Below are 13,239 nucleotides of genomic sequence, written 5' to 3' on the forward strand. Positions count from 1 at the left end.
GTGAGGCACACAAGTCCTCTTAATCCATTAGCTCTAAATCCAGCAGAGCTTTCACACTTCTTTTTTTGAATTGAAGAAGAAAACCTGAGTGGGAACATAAAATGAGGCAGTGCACAACTCAAGAGAAGATCCTGGGCAGTGAGCACGTGAGATTTTGAGGCAAACAGCAATGAAAACCAACAACAAAACTGGAATTGTGATGGAAAAGCTGTGAGAAGAATGCCAGTCTGCAGTTCAGGATGAAACAGTAAGTTTGAATTTTTGTTGTATTTTTCCTATTTCATTTGGATTTTTAATCAAAGATAAAGCCAAAGACAGAGAAAGGATGGGCTGCACACCCTCTCACAATGAGATTGAGAATACAATTGCAAGAAGTGGTCTTAAGGCTTTCAATAAACCCAAAAGTGTTTTGCGTATTGATCCGGGAGATAAAGGAATCCCACTGCTTGTTAAAGGTTCATCTTGCTACAATATTGATGAATTCCACCAGTATGGGATCCAGGGGAAAGAATACCTGAGAGAAAAGGAGGATGAATTATCGGACCAGGACAACAAAGATGATTTGCAGTTATCTTCCAAGGCCCATTCAGATCCTCAAGTTTCCAGGGAAGACAAGGAAATTGAGAGGACAGCCACAGATGCTGAAGTTGTTATGTCCAAACTGATTGAGTCTCAAAAAAGTATCACTGAGGCCATACAGATCAGAAAGCAAAGCTCCTGTGAATCAGAAGCGTCACCTTTCATTTGGGATGACAAGGATGAAAGCAATGCAAAGCAAATTCCCAAGAAAGGAAAGAAGCAAAAAATCACAAGCTGGCAAAACAAGGTCGATCTAGCAAAAGTAAAGAAAAGTCCATTTCGTCACCGTGCGAGACAGAGAAAAAAGTAGATTTCCCAGAACTGCTTGTTAAGGCTCATCAGAGTGCATACACCTACTTAAATCCCAACCTCTCGAAATATGAAACTATACTTCATATGGCCAACCAGGCTACCCAAACTCAACTCTTCCTACAGCAGATGGTAAGCTTTCTTGTGCTTCGTTTTGATGAAATCAACCAGCTCTTGGAAGAAATTGCCAGTGATGGTGAAAGTCTCCTCAAAGACATAGGTGGGAATCTGGCACGGCCAGCAGAAAAAGGTGATTTGAAGGAGCACCCTGATCTTCTGCAACAACTACTGCAGTACACAGTCAATAAAATGCAGTTAGTGAGTGGGACACTGGCCTCTCTCACGTCTGACGCCCTGCAGGAAACATGCAGCTACCTGCAGTCTGCTGCAAGCAACCTGGAAGGAAAACTGAAAGCAAAGCAAAGCTTTGATGAGCGCCTGCTGAGGATGGTGAGGCTGCTTGAAGCCTCAGCAGTGAGATCCTCTCAGTCCCAGGGTGATGACAGGACTCTCTGCTCTGAGGACAGTGGCATTTGCGTGGACAACGAATCCCTCAAAGACTTCAGTGCTCTCAGCCAGCATGGAGGACAAGCAAGCTGTGATTCCTATGCACAGGGACATCCATCCCAAAAGTATGCCAGAACAGTGCGTGATGGGACAATGTCGCCAGGCACAGCCACATCCCATGACTGTGCACTTGAAAGGCATTTTAAAGATATATTTTACTCATCTGTGCGGAGTAAAGAAGCAACTTCTTGTCAGGGTAGAGTACCAGAAGGCATTTCTACCACGCCCCAATATGCAAACTTGAGAAAAAGTCATTCCTATAACTCCTTCCAGTCTGACTCTATTCAGGAAGATGAACATTTCAAAATATGTGAATCAACAGATTTTCCTTATGATGATGATGAAGATGATGAGGGAAGCACCCTGGGCGAGGATGATGACAACACAAGTTTATCAGATATGGGGAAGGATGCCCTGCCGAGGAGGCCCCTGTCTTCACCTGCAGTCACTGATAACACGCAAAGACAGTCCATCAAGAGGACAGAGAATGCAGAGAGAGAGGAAATTATTCTGAAGATGAAATATGCCATCAGTGAAAGAATCAAGTTTGTCCCAGCTAAATCCAGACATAAAGAATGGACAGAGGATGAGAGTGGAAGAGCGGTTTTAACAACAAGGCCCAGTACAGCAATGGGCAGACAGAAAACCTTCAGGAAACAACGACGGTCCAGGTCAGAGGAGTCCCTCAGAAGCCAGGCAGAGGACCTGACCCTCCTAGAGCTGCAGAGAACTCAGAAAGAGCTCAGCAAAAGGCTTGAAATGTTTTATGAGAAGAAGGATACACATAGCAACCCAGAGCCTTGGAAATCAAGAGCAGCACCCTATTTACAGGATGAACAAGTTACAGCCAGGTCCTCTAGCAAATTGAAGGCCTGCCTCAGAAAATTTGGACTTCCAGTTATTCCACCCACCATTCCTTTCCAGAGAGGCCTGGCACCTTTAAATCCTAAGCATCGTATTTCACCAGTAGAAGACACGGACCCTTCAGACGCCAATGGAGTTTCTTCTAGCTTTCCAAATGCCTTTCCTCCTGCACTAACTGCAGAATTAAGCAAGAAGGACACAAAGGAAGAAGCTGACGAAGACCTTGAGAACCTGCCACCACCACCACCTGAAATGTTAATGGACACGTGTTTCGATTTATCTGAGCCTGAAGAAACTGCAAAAATAGAAGGAAACTCTTCAGAAGATGCCAAAAAGCCTGCCAAAACAGAATTTCATGCTGCTAAGAGAGCACAAGTTTCCCCAAAAATGAAAGCCTCTGTCCAGTCCATTGACTTACTGCCAAGTGAAAACATCAGTGGCCCCAGTGCGATCACTAATAAAGGTCTAAGGAATACAGGAGCAGGGGACGAGAAACTGCAGAGGTACTCTCTGGAGCTGAACCCTACCAGTGTGCACATACCTAGCCAGGAGGAGATACTGGAAACCCAGAGGAAAGAGGCTGCAGATTTGTACAAGCAAACCCATAAAATCATTCCTCTTCAAAATCCCAGTGGGGTTTCAAAACCACACATCAACAGCTCAGAGAGCAAAGAGCCCAATTCACCTGCGACTTTGGTGCAGTACCAGAAGCAAGGTTCTCCTGATTTGCTCAGGAGAAATGAAAAAGGCTCAGCATTTGCCAGGAGGGTCTCCCCAACGAGAACTCCTCCTCCTCCTTCTCCACCAATGGAGAAACGGCTTTTTAGCCCCCCAACACACCACAGACGCTCTCTGCAGGCTTGTAGCAACCCGCAACCAAGCTCACCCACCACGCAAAGGAAACCGAGTCCCCCCGCAAGTCCCAGGGTGCCCAGCCCACCCTCACAGAAGAAGCTGCCTTCTCCACCACCCCAGCGAAAACCGCTCAGCCCTCCCACGGGACACAAGCAAAGCTCGCCAACACCATACCGGATGCTGGGCTCCCCAGCCTACCGCCGAGATGCAAGTCCCCCACCGTTCTCCACCGCTCCTTCCCCACCAACCTCCCCATCCCGCTCCTACAAGGGGCCAAGACCTGGGCTGGATGCTGGAGATGAGCACCAGCTCTCCTCCTCCAAGAGAGGCAGCAATGTTCATTCGATATTTTGCCCAGCCACCTCTTCCTTATTTGAAGCCAGACCTCCACAGGAACCCACCAAACCCTCTGTGGAAGCGACCAGTCAGCCTGAAGCTTCATCACTTTCCCAAAAGACCAGCCTGCTTTTCCGGCAGCCTGGAGACCGGACCAGAAAGCTATCCCTGAGCGCTGCCAATCCTCAGCCGTTTGTGAGGAGAAGTTTCTCTGACCGCCGACCAGGGGTCCTGTTTCGTCTTCCAGCTGCCGTGACATCTGGCAGTGAACCCGCGCTTAACCACGCAAGGTAAGAAACTTCCCACTCTAGGCCAAGGAAGCGGAAGGGTAGCACTGCATTGGCTTTCTGAGCTCCTGATGAGAATTTAATGTCGTTGAGAGATTTCCCAGAAAAGTGCTCTCTTCATGTGCAGAACAGACAGCTGGGCAAAGATACCATGGCAGTTGCACTAGGTGATTGTTGTAGATCACTTCCAACTGAAATATTCTGTTCTATTTTCTCACCCCAGATTTCAGTCTGCCAGTATGAATACAGGGAGGAGTTAAGCTTCCATGGGTTGCTCAAGCCTTACACTTACATATCTGCTGTGACAGGTACCCCAGGGAAAATTCAGTGTTGGTTTCATGGCACAGAACTTCTCTTATTTGCATGGGGGCTAAAGATAGCCACATTCAATTCTTAAAAGCTCTGAAGTAACCATCAGGTTACACACATCTTTAAATAACCATTAGGAGGTAGGCTTGGACCAAGAGGAAGGGTATCATTCCTAACTTCAGCTTCTAAGCCAGTAAACTGTTCACCTGATATCTCTATTAAAATGTTTCAAATCAGCTGGCAAGAATGACAGATAATGTGAGCTTCTGAGCTTCTCATGTAGGCTTTCAGAACTAGGTGCCAATTTCAAGTCTAATGAGTCCACAGCCCAAGCCCAGTTTTCAAAGTGGAGAAACCTCCCATGGCTACTGAAGATTAATTGCTCTGAAAAAGTCAGTTTAAAGAAATTGAAGCATCAACACACCAGTTCCATGTTTGCAAGCATTGGTGGCCATTTTTAAAAAAATCTGGGCTTACCTTTAAATTCTCTCTACCACTTAAAAAAAAAAAAAAACACAAACAAAAACAAACAAACAAAAAAACCCACACAAAACAAAACAAAACAAAAACAAAAACAAAACAACAACTCAGAACCAGCTAGGAAACAGAAATGGTATTTGGGAATACTCAAAGATCAGTGTAACAGCCCGGAAGTAAAAAGGGTTGTTATTCTAGTTTCTTAGCATCTTAGGATGTTTAAGTCCATTAAGCTCTAAGCTACGCAAGAGGATTAAGACCCTTCTCAGGCAGCCTTTCCTCATGTGAGGAATATTGTTACTCTTGCCAGAGAACAGCTGAAATCATGTGAATCATCCCCATGAGCAGAGATTGCAAGACCAACACTAGCAGGAGACAAAACTGCACTTGTAAGTGCACAAGCACTCCGCACATTGTAAATACTGGGACAGTCCTGGATACTGAATGAGTAAAGGGACAGTCATAGGCACTGAAGTAAGGTGTCCAGGAATTCCCTCCCTAGAGACAGAAAAAGGATCAAGTTTCCCACAGGGACAGTAGAGAAAAGTGCTGAACAAAACATGTGAAGAACACGGAGAAATGCAGACCGGTTTGCATTCCCAGTTCTAATATTGCAATATATTCTGACATTTGAAAGTTTCCTAAAAGTCCTATATGTTGTTGCTGTGTTTTCTGTTGTTGTTGTGTACTATGTGAAGTCAGCTTTGCCTACTCCAGTGCCTGCTAGCAGATATAAATGTTTTCAGAAGAGGCTTTATATCAAACCTTGCAAGACAAAAGCCCTGGCAGTTTTATGGATCAATGTGAAAAACAGTCTTTTATAAATTGTTAGCTAATTTATACTTAAATGGGGTGTATTATCTTTCTATTGTAGTCTGTCAGAGCATAGAGAGTAATATAAAAAAAAACCAAAACAAACCACTGTAAATAAAATCTTCCCTTTCATGAAAAAAGTTATATATGCTAGTGTTATGATATACAGCATTTTGGAAGAACGACATATATCCTGAGCCAAATTCAACTTACCATTTATACAAATGGACATCAAAAGTAGTCCTGCTGAGTTAGTCCAAATTTATATCAATATAAGCAAAAGGGAAAATTGGCCCATTAATTGCCACATACAGTGATTTAAAATGCAATACACTACCGTGTGTTTTCTTACATTTAAAATAAGCTGCCTGGAGGAAGCTTTTACAGACCTTACATCAAATGGCCTTATTTGAATATCACAGCAAATACACTGATGGGCAGAGAACTGTTTTAGGAACCAGCATAAGGCAGAAGCTCCAAGAGCTCCTCCCATCACTGCTGCTCATCTCCAGTCACTGGGGACCAGCACGGTTGCCACAGCTGTGAGCGCCACATCCCCATGCACAGATGCCGACCCCTGCTCTTGCAGCAGATGCCATAAGAGACAAACCACCATACCCTGGTCCGTCTTTCTCCTTCAAGTTCATTAAGCATACAAGGCTTCCTCTGCCTTGCCATTCATTCAGCTGACGGAGGGAAATTTCGAAACGTGTCCCCAAACCAGATGTTGTGCTCCTAAACCTCCTCGTTCTGGCCATGTTTGCATCTGGTCTCAAGTTCACAAGCTATTCCCAACCAGCTGTCAGTCTCCTTTCCTTCATTCCTTCCCTTGCTCTACCTCTCCTCTACAAATATAACAATGCCTATTTTTTTGTCTGTGTGGGGGTTTTGTGTGTTATTAGCAGCTCCAAGCACTAGTCACAGGAGGGAGGAGAGGCAGAGGCAAACCTGCAATAGCATCACTCTTTTACAGGTAAAACATTTTGAAAATCAGTGAGTTAGCCAGTTTCTACTATGCTCCCAAACTCAAGGATAGAGTCCTCCAATTTTTCCATGCCCAATTAAAACATCAATTTGCTGAGAAACAGATTGTTTAAGAGAGGAGCTTGTACAAGCAACATGTTTCTCATTAGGCAGCTGAGCATCCTCTCCCACCCACTCAATTTTAGAAGAAACACCAAAAAAGGGGGGTGACTTCCATCTCACTTGCTAACTGGTGTTGCCAGGCATTAAATGTCAGTGCTATACGCAGACTTGCATGTCTCCTGTACACTCGCTGATCCCCTAGAAGGCAAAAAGCATTTCTTTCCCAAGATTGTCTCCTGCCCATCCTGTTCTCTAAGGAGTATCAGGACTTAAGACATCATTAGCCCTAAGGCGGGAGCTAGAGCTTTTGTGTCCAGTCTTAGGGTACTTGATGAGAGTTTCAGGTTTCAGTGCTCAAGTCAGTACAACTGGTTCCCACATGGACAGCCAGTACATGGACAGAATGAGCTGACTTTGCTGGTTTCTAAGCTTGGTCGTTTGACAGCGATCAGCAGCTATTGGCATCTTATCAAGGCATAACATGTACAATCGCTCTGCTCACAGAAATCTTGCTGATCTGTAATAGGATTTCTGTGTGTGCAGTTAAACAAAATAATATTTTATTAAGATTCCTAATCTCCCAAGAGGTAGAACAAAGATAAAAGATTACATGCCTTTAAGATATTGTTCGAGGAGGGCTTGAGGATGGATTGTGTTGACTGAATCAGACCGAAAGCAAGTAGCCCAAGTGAGACCTTCTGCAACTGGGTGATATTTGGGTCTGGATTATTTTCATGACTGGTCACATATCAGAAATCTCTTCCTCAGTTCAAATAATTAAACTCCTAGCAGTCAGAATAGGAACACGACAGCTTGTCTGTAGTTGAAAGCTAATACAGTTTAACAGTTTATATACTTAAAACACAATAATGATTCCCAGATAACTCATGTTGAGCTTAAACCACTTTAATTAGTTACAGCAACACAGGGCACATTTCAGCATGAAGGCCCAAGGCGTGAGACATACATGACTAGCTCCACTGCTATAACAGATCTTGATTCATAAAGTCCCTGTGACCCTAAAGATTGCCAGTGTGACTTCAGGAACATCATTTACACTTTCCGTGTCTCAGTTCTCCTGACTGCAGCATCCCACAGTCATGTTGGCATACTCAGAAATCACTGTAACCTCACTCAACAGATGTGTAACAGAGGTAAGACCTTTCCTCCAGCAGGGTCGGAACAAGACTTTTTGTGCAAGTCTGTGTCCACCTGCAAGTAAACCCAGATTCATACTGATCCCCGGTTCGACATATGAAACGTTTGCTTCCCAGTAGACTTTTGGGAGTGAACAGTACAGTGCATATACACAGGAGACAGGGAATTACATAGTATTGTGCAGCATCTGTGCTTTGAGGGTTAATGTGGTCTAATCAGTGCTGTTTTAAAAAGTCACAATTCATTAGCCTCTTAACTTAAGCATCTTTCCTTCTGCAGCTTGGAGGAGAGCCCTAGGAAAGCAGGCGATTCTTGGAACAGCCCTTGCGTACCCGAAATCAAAGAGTCCAACAGATCCGCGTCCCACCCCGAGCTCTACATCGTGGGCCAGGGGCTGCAGAGGGACTGACAGCAGAAGCACCTGCAAAGAATCAAAGCCAGAGGCCCCAGGGGGCCTTAACCAAACCTCCAAAGCCTGTCTCCATTGTTTTTTTTAGGAAACAATATGACGGCATCACATGGAAAAACCCAGACTGGTCCCAACAATCTAGTGAAATATCAGTAGAGGGGTAGGCAGCTGCTTCTTCTTTGGATTGCATTTCGTGGCGCAACTCGAAGATTTACACTGAGCAAAAGAAATACTTCGCAGTTGGTCAAGTCTGAGGCAATTTGATTTGATAAAGACAGGACCCAGAGAGAAGTCCTTTGTTTCGCTGTTTGGCTAAAGGAGTTCAAAAACTTTCAGAAATTATCAATATTTGACAATTTATTTATTCAGGAGGCACCAAAGTTTCAGTTATGTAAAAAGTGTCTGTTGTGACATTTCCAGGGGGGAGGTAAAATCCTGAACCAATTGATTTTTCTTGCAAAAACATCAATGGCTTCAGCAAAACCACATCTTTACACTGGGTATTTGTCAACATGCAGAAAGAGAATAAGACCAATACAAGTTAAAACAAAATAACCTCTTTTAAAGGAGTAAAATTAGGGACCTTATTCCCTCAAAAAAGGCTTTGATCTTCTAAATCACCCTTGATCATCATATAATCTCATCACCTCTAGTTTCCAGGGTACAAGGCTTAATCCTGATTAGAGTAGTTTTGTAATAGCCCAATCAAACATTATGAATCCTGAGGCACCTAAGGACATGTATTTTTTTTCTTTTTTTTAAAGAGAAGAGAATGCTAGCATAGAGAACCCTGCTCTCCCTGAAACAGATTTATATTCTTTCTGATTTATGCCGTTTGAGGGGATTTATTGTCATTTCACTGAAGAGTCTAGACAGATGTTTGTTAATAAAAACACAAGTTCTTTACAGTCGATTAATCCCAGGCTTTTACAGTGGAATACAGTTTCAGAATTTACTGGATCTTGCTCACCTCATTTATCATCACAATTAAGATGCAAATTTGAATTAATGTAATTTTAATTACTTTAATTTGACGTGGTTTTATATGCAACTTCAGCACAGAATGAGATCCAGGAAAAAAAAAAAAAGCCATTTGTGGTCCTATTTTGATAGGAATAGTTTAAATTTTTCTTATGGTTTTCATGATAGTGGCATCTGGGCACTCCGCCTTCACACAGGATTTTTAACCTTTCCTGCCACCTTCATGGTGGGAGAACTGAGACTCATGTTGTGCTGTACAAAGGACCGCTTTGGATACTGAGCTCCTGAGGTTTTAGTCTGGTGCCTTAATCACAACGATCCTTCTTCAATTATTTCAGTGCCATCTTCTGACACCTTAATTGTCATATTTAAGGTGAGGTATTGAACAGAAAGAAGCAACTCCCGGTAAGCAGATGCTGTGGATCGTCAGGCCTTTGTGAGCTTGAGGTGGTACAGCAGCCTTACCCAGAGTGTACAGCCAGGAGATGTCAACACATCCACCTTGCAGTCACACAGGCAGATGCACCGTCCCCTGTTGAACTGGGAAATCACTGCGGGTACTGCAAAGATCAACAGCAGGGCAAACTGCAGGCTGGCCTTCCCCCTCATCAGAAGTGTAGCTCCCTCCCAGATACACAGAGATACAAATACATTCACGTGCACTTTGAGTTTGTCTGTTCTGCTGGCAGGAACTACCCAGAATGGAACCAAATCAGGAACATGACAGCAGAAAGTCAGCGCTTTGCATGCCTAAATGTGGCTTTGAAGATGAAAATGTGACAGAGTGGGAGGACAACTTCTGCTCAGCTGCTACAATCATTTTGTCTCTTTATGGTTTCATGCTGAAATGTCCCGGCACCCATGATGGGTGATGAGAGAAAGTATTCATTTATATACCCCAAGCACCAAAATCTGTGGTACAAGAGCTACAGCGGCACATGGAGCAACACTTCAATTCAGCAATCAGGCTGGAAACCTCCTCACACATGTGCCAGCTAGACGTGGAGTCAGCCAAAGCATCTTCCCCCAAAAACCAGGCTCCCCTGAAAACCTGGCACACAAACTGTCATCCGACCACAGCATCTCTCCCAGCTTTGACTAAGCCCATGGTCGTCAGGAGGCTCATTGCAAACACAACCCCACTTGAACACTGCAGCTGCTGAAGGGTTCGGATGCTGCTCTAAGGACGCTGCAGAAAACAGAGAATTATATTCAAGAAACAGAGCTTCTCCAGGAGCGATCTACAACTTTATAATATGAATTTGTGACTACATACAGCTAACAGATTCTCTTCAGTACAGTTAATGTACAGGACTATTGCAAATAAAGTGTTTACCTTCAATTTGTATCGCAAGCATGAGATTAAGAGTAACTATAGTATGGAGGAAATTATAGTTTGGGTGGTCACTTTAAAAAAAAATGTTTATACAGTTTTTTTGGACAACACTTTCATTTTTCATTAATGTAATTTTTCTGGAATACAATTGTTTTATAAGACCATACTCAAATTTAAGATTTATTTTTTACTGATGTAAATAAATCAGAGTTTTTATATGCAAGGTATGAATTGAGCTCTCTTACATTCTGTATGCAAACAGCTTAAATCTTACCCCAATGTTATACTACTGATTTCTTCCTTAGTACGCTAACTAGTGCCCTGTGCTATAAAAAGTCTATTTGCTTCCTCCTCACCACAGTGCAAGCCTGTTTTATGTTTTACTTGTACATCAATTAAGGTTGCATTTCCACTACACAAACGTGCCTTCTTTAGGCTACAAGATCAAGCCTGTACACTGACAGAGCAGAGCAGAGATCAGCTGTGCTTCCACCCTTCCCCTGCCCTGATTTAAGCTTGAGCTACCTGGCAATTTTGTACTCTGTTTAGTAGAGTTCCTGCATGCAACCACGGCTAGTTTGAGCAGCAGGTAGTGGTTTTCCCCTAAGGATTAAAACCAGAGTGCACCTGCTGCAGTGGAGTCTCATTGCAGAGGGGCTGAGCACAGAGTGAAGCAGTATCAGTTTTCCAGCCAGGGCTTCACTGCTGCAAGAACAGTGGCCAACAGCTCTGTGTGGCACTTTATCTGCAGACCTTTAAAAAGCTGGCAGGTGCCCTTGCTTCCAGTGACGCTGCTCACATCTCAGACCTTGCAGGGACTTGTCATTCCATACCCTCAGTATCTGAAGACCACAAGAACATGAAAGCACTACTTATACTCCAGTTACTTCTTTGACAAGAACTACTCCAGATATTAGCAATCTGGTTGACAGCACTACGCAGGTTATCAATAAAACCAGCGTGTCACAGTGTTTGCGCTGCCACACCTCTGAACACCCAAAGCATTTCATAATCATTTATGAAGTTTCGTCATTAAGAGGAATATTCTGAGAAGTTGTTCCCTTTGCTCTATGTAGGAGGGAAAGAAATCTCAGCACAGAGATAGAGTAACCTGTTCTTACTGTCATGTCTCATCAGTAAGGAGCTGCCAACATCTCCTGAAGAGAAATCCTTCTAGATTAGCAGATCATTAATCCATCCACAGCAGATACACTCGGTGCCATCATGACTGCAGTGTGTATAGATGCTTGTTGCAGTTATGAACTTCAAACTCAGATTTTGATCTTCCTGGGCAAGATACTGCAGGTTTCATAATGCTTGCAGTATTGATTAGGGACTCATTTCCATGTTGTCCTCAGACAAATATAAACTCACTACTGTATATTGGATCAACTGAAAGTTTGGAGCAAAGATCCCAACTTTCCATTTCTTGCCCATTTTGGATGAATAATGAAAATGTAAATGTCAAAAAAAAGATGTGCAGATACAGACAGTAGGCACTCAGCTGGACAAGGTGGTCAAGACCCAGGACCACGTTATCCCTCTGATCTCATTTTGGTTCATCTCACATCTGCCTGCCCTGCATATACCCTGTTCCACCACTGCAAGCACAAAATTATCTGCAGCCTTCACCATCCCTAATTGCTCTCCACTTTACTGACATACTGAATTTCAAAATCTGGCCGCTTACCTGTCCTCATCCTTTCTTTAGTAATATTCCACTCTGTGACTGCATTAAGTAATCCTGTGAGGATTTCTGGAGTTAGACTGTATAGAGTACAGCCTTTATCAAGGTTCTTTTAAAGGAGAAAGGGGTTATAAGCCTGTCTTACTCTGTATGAATCCCTCTTGCTTTAATAAAGTTTTCCTTGAGGCATAGATGAATTGATTATATAGCAATTAAGAAGAAACTGAAAGCTTTCAGTGTTAAAGGCTGCTCTTCATTTATTATTACTATTACTAAACCACTGGGTCTTCAGCATATGAATGAATGAAAGCTGAGGCCTAGGGCTGCCAACACAGCAATGTCCTTCACAGTATCACAGTATGTTTGGGATTGGAAGGGACCTCAGAAGATCATCCAGTCCAATCCCCCTGCCGGAGCAGGAACACCCAGATGAGGTTACACAGGAACATGTCCAGGTGGGTTTTGAATGTCTCCAGAGAAGGAGACTCCACAACCTCCCTGGGCAGCCTGTTCCAGTGCTCTGTTACCCTCACTGAGAAGAAGTTTCTCCTCAAATTGAAGTGGAACCTCTTGTGTTCCAGCTCGATCCCATTACCCCTTGTCCTATCATTGTTTGCCACTGAGAAGAGCCTGGCTCCATCCTCACGGCACTCACCTTTTATATACTTATAGACATTAATAAGGTCCCCCCTTAGCCTCCTTTTCTCCAAACTGAAGAGACTCCCCAGGGCAGTGACTGTAAAGCTGGGAACAAAACTTTCCAGGCATTCCAGTAGACACAGAAAGATATATAGCAAGGCTGACATGGCGCTACAGGTAAAACCTAAACCAACAAATTCACTGGCTGCTTGGCTTTTGAGTGTGACTCTAAGAAGTCAGCCTAATGGGGCAATTTGCACCTTGCAGCCTTCCTGCCTCTTGAACCCAATATCAGTGTAAGAGTCTTATATTCAAACTCTAAATTAAACCTGTCGGTATAATACAATTTTTTTTTTTTTTGTTAATATTTTTAATGTTTTCCTCCACTTCGAAGTGTTGTGTCTTTTCTTGTAAATAGAGTTACCATAGACATTGAGGGCACAAGGTAATGCATCTCTCTGGAGTTTTTTAATACTGATGTTTTTTAATCAATAACCTGATATCCAATGCAGATCCTTTCATCCTCATATTTCGGAGAAAACACATG

The 13,239-nt window shown here is 43.4% G+C and overlaps 1 pseudogene; it reads left to right on the plus strand.

Annotated features, from left to right (window-relative positions):
* On the plus strand, nucleotides 1-10,589 carry LOC136100081 (photoreceptor cilium actin regulator-like; annotated as a pseudogene).
* The last annotated feature ends 2,650 nt before the right edge of the window (nucleotides 10,590-13,239 follow it).

This window comes from Patagioenas fasciata, chromosome 3 (assembly GCF_037038585.1).
Source record: "Patagioenas fasciata isolate bPatFas1 chromosome 3, bPatFas1.hap1, whole genome shotgun sequence".
NCBI lineage: Eukaryota > Metazoa > Chordata > Aves > Columbiformes > Columbidae > Patagioenas > Patagioenas fasciata.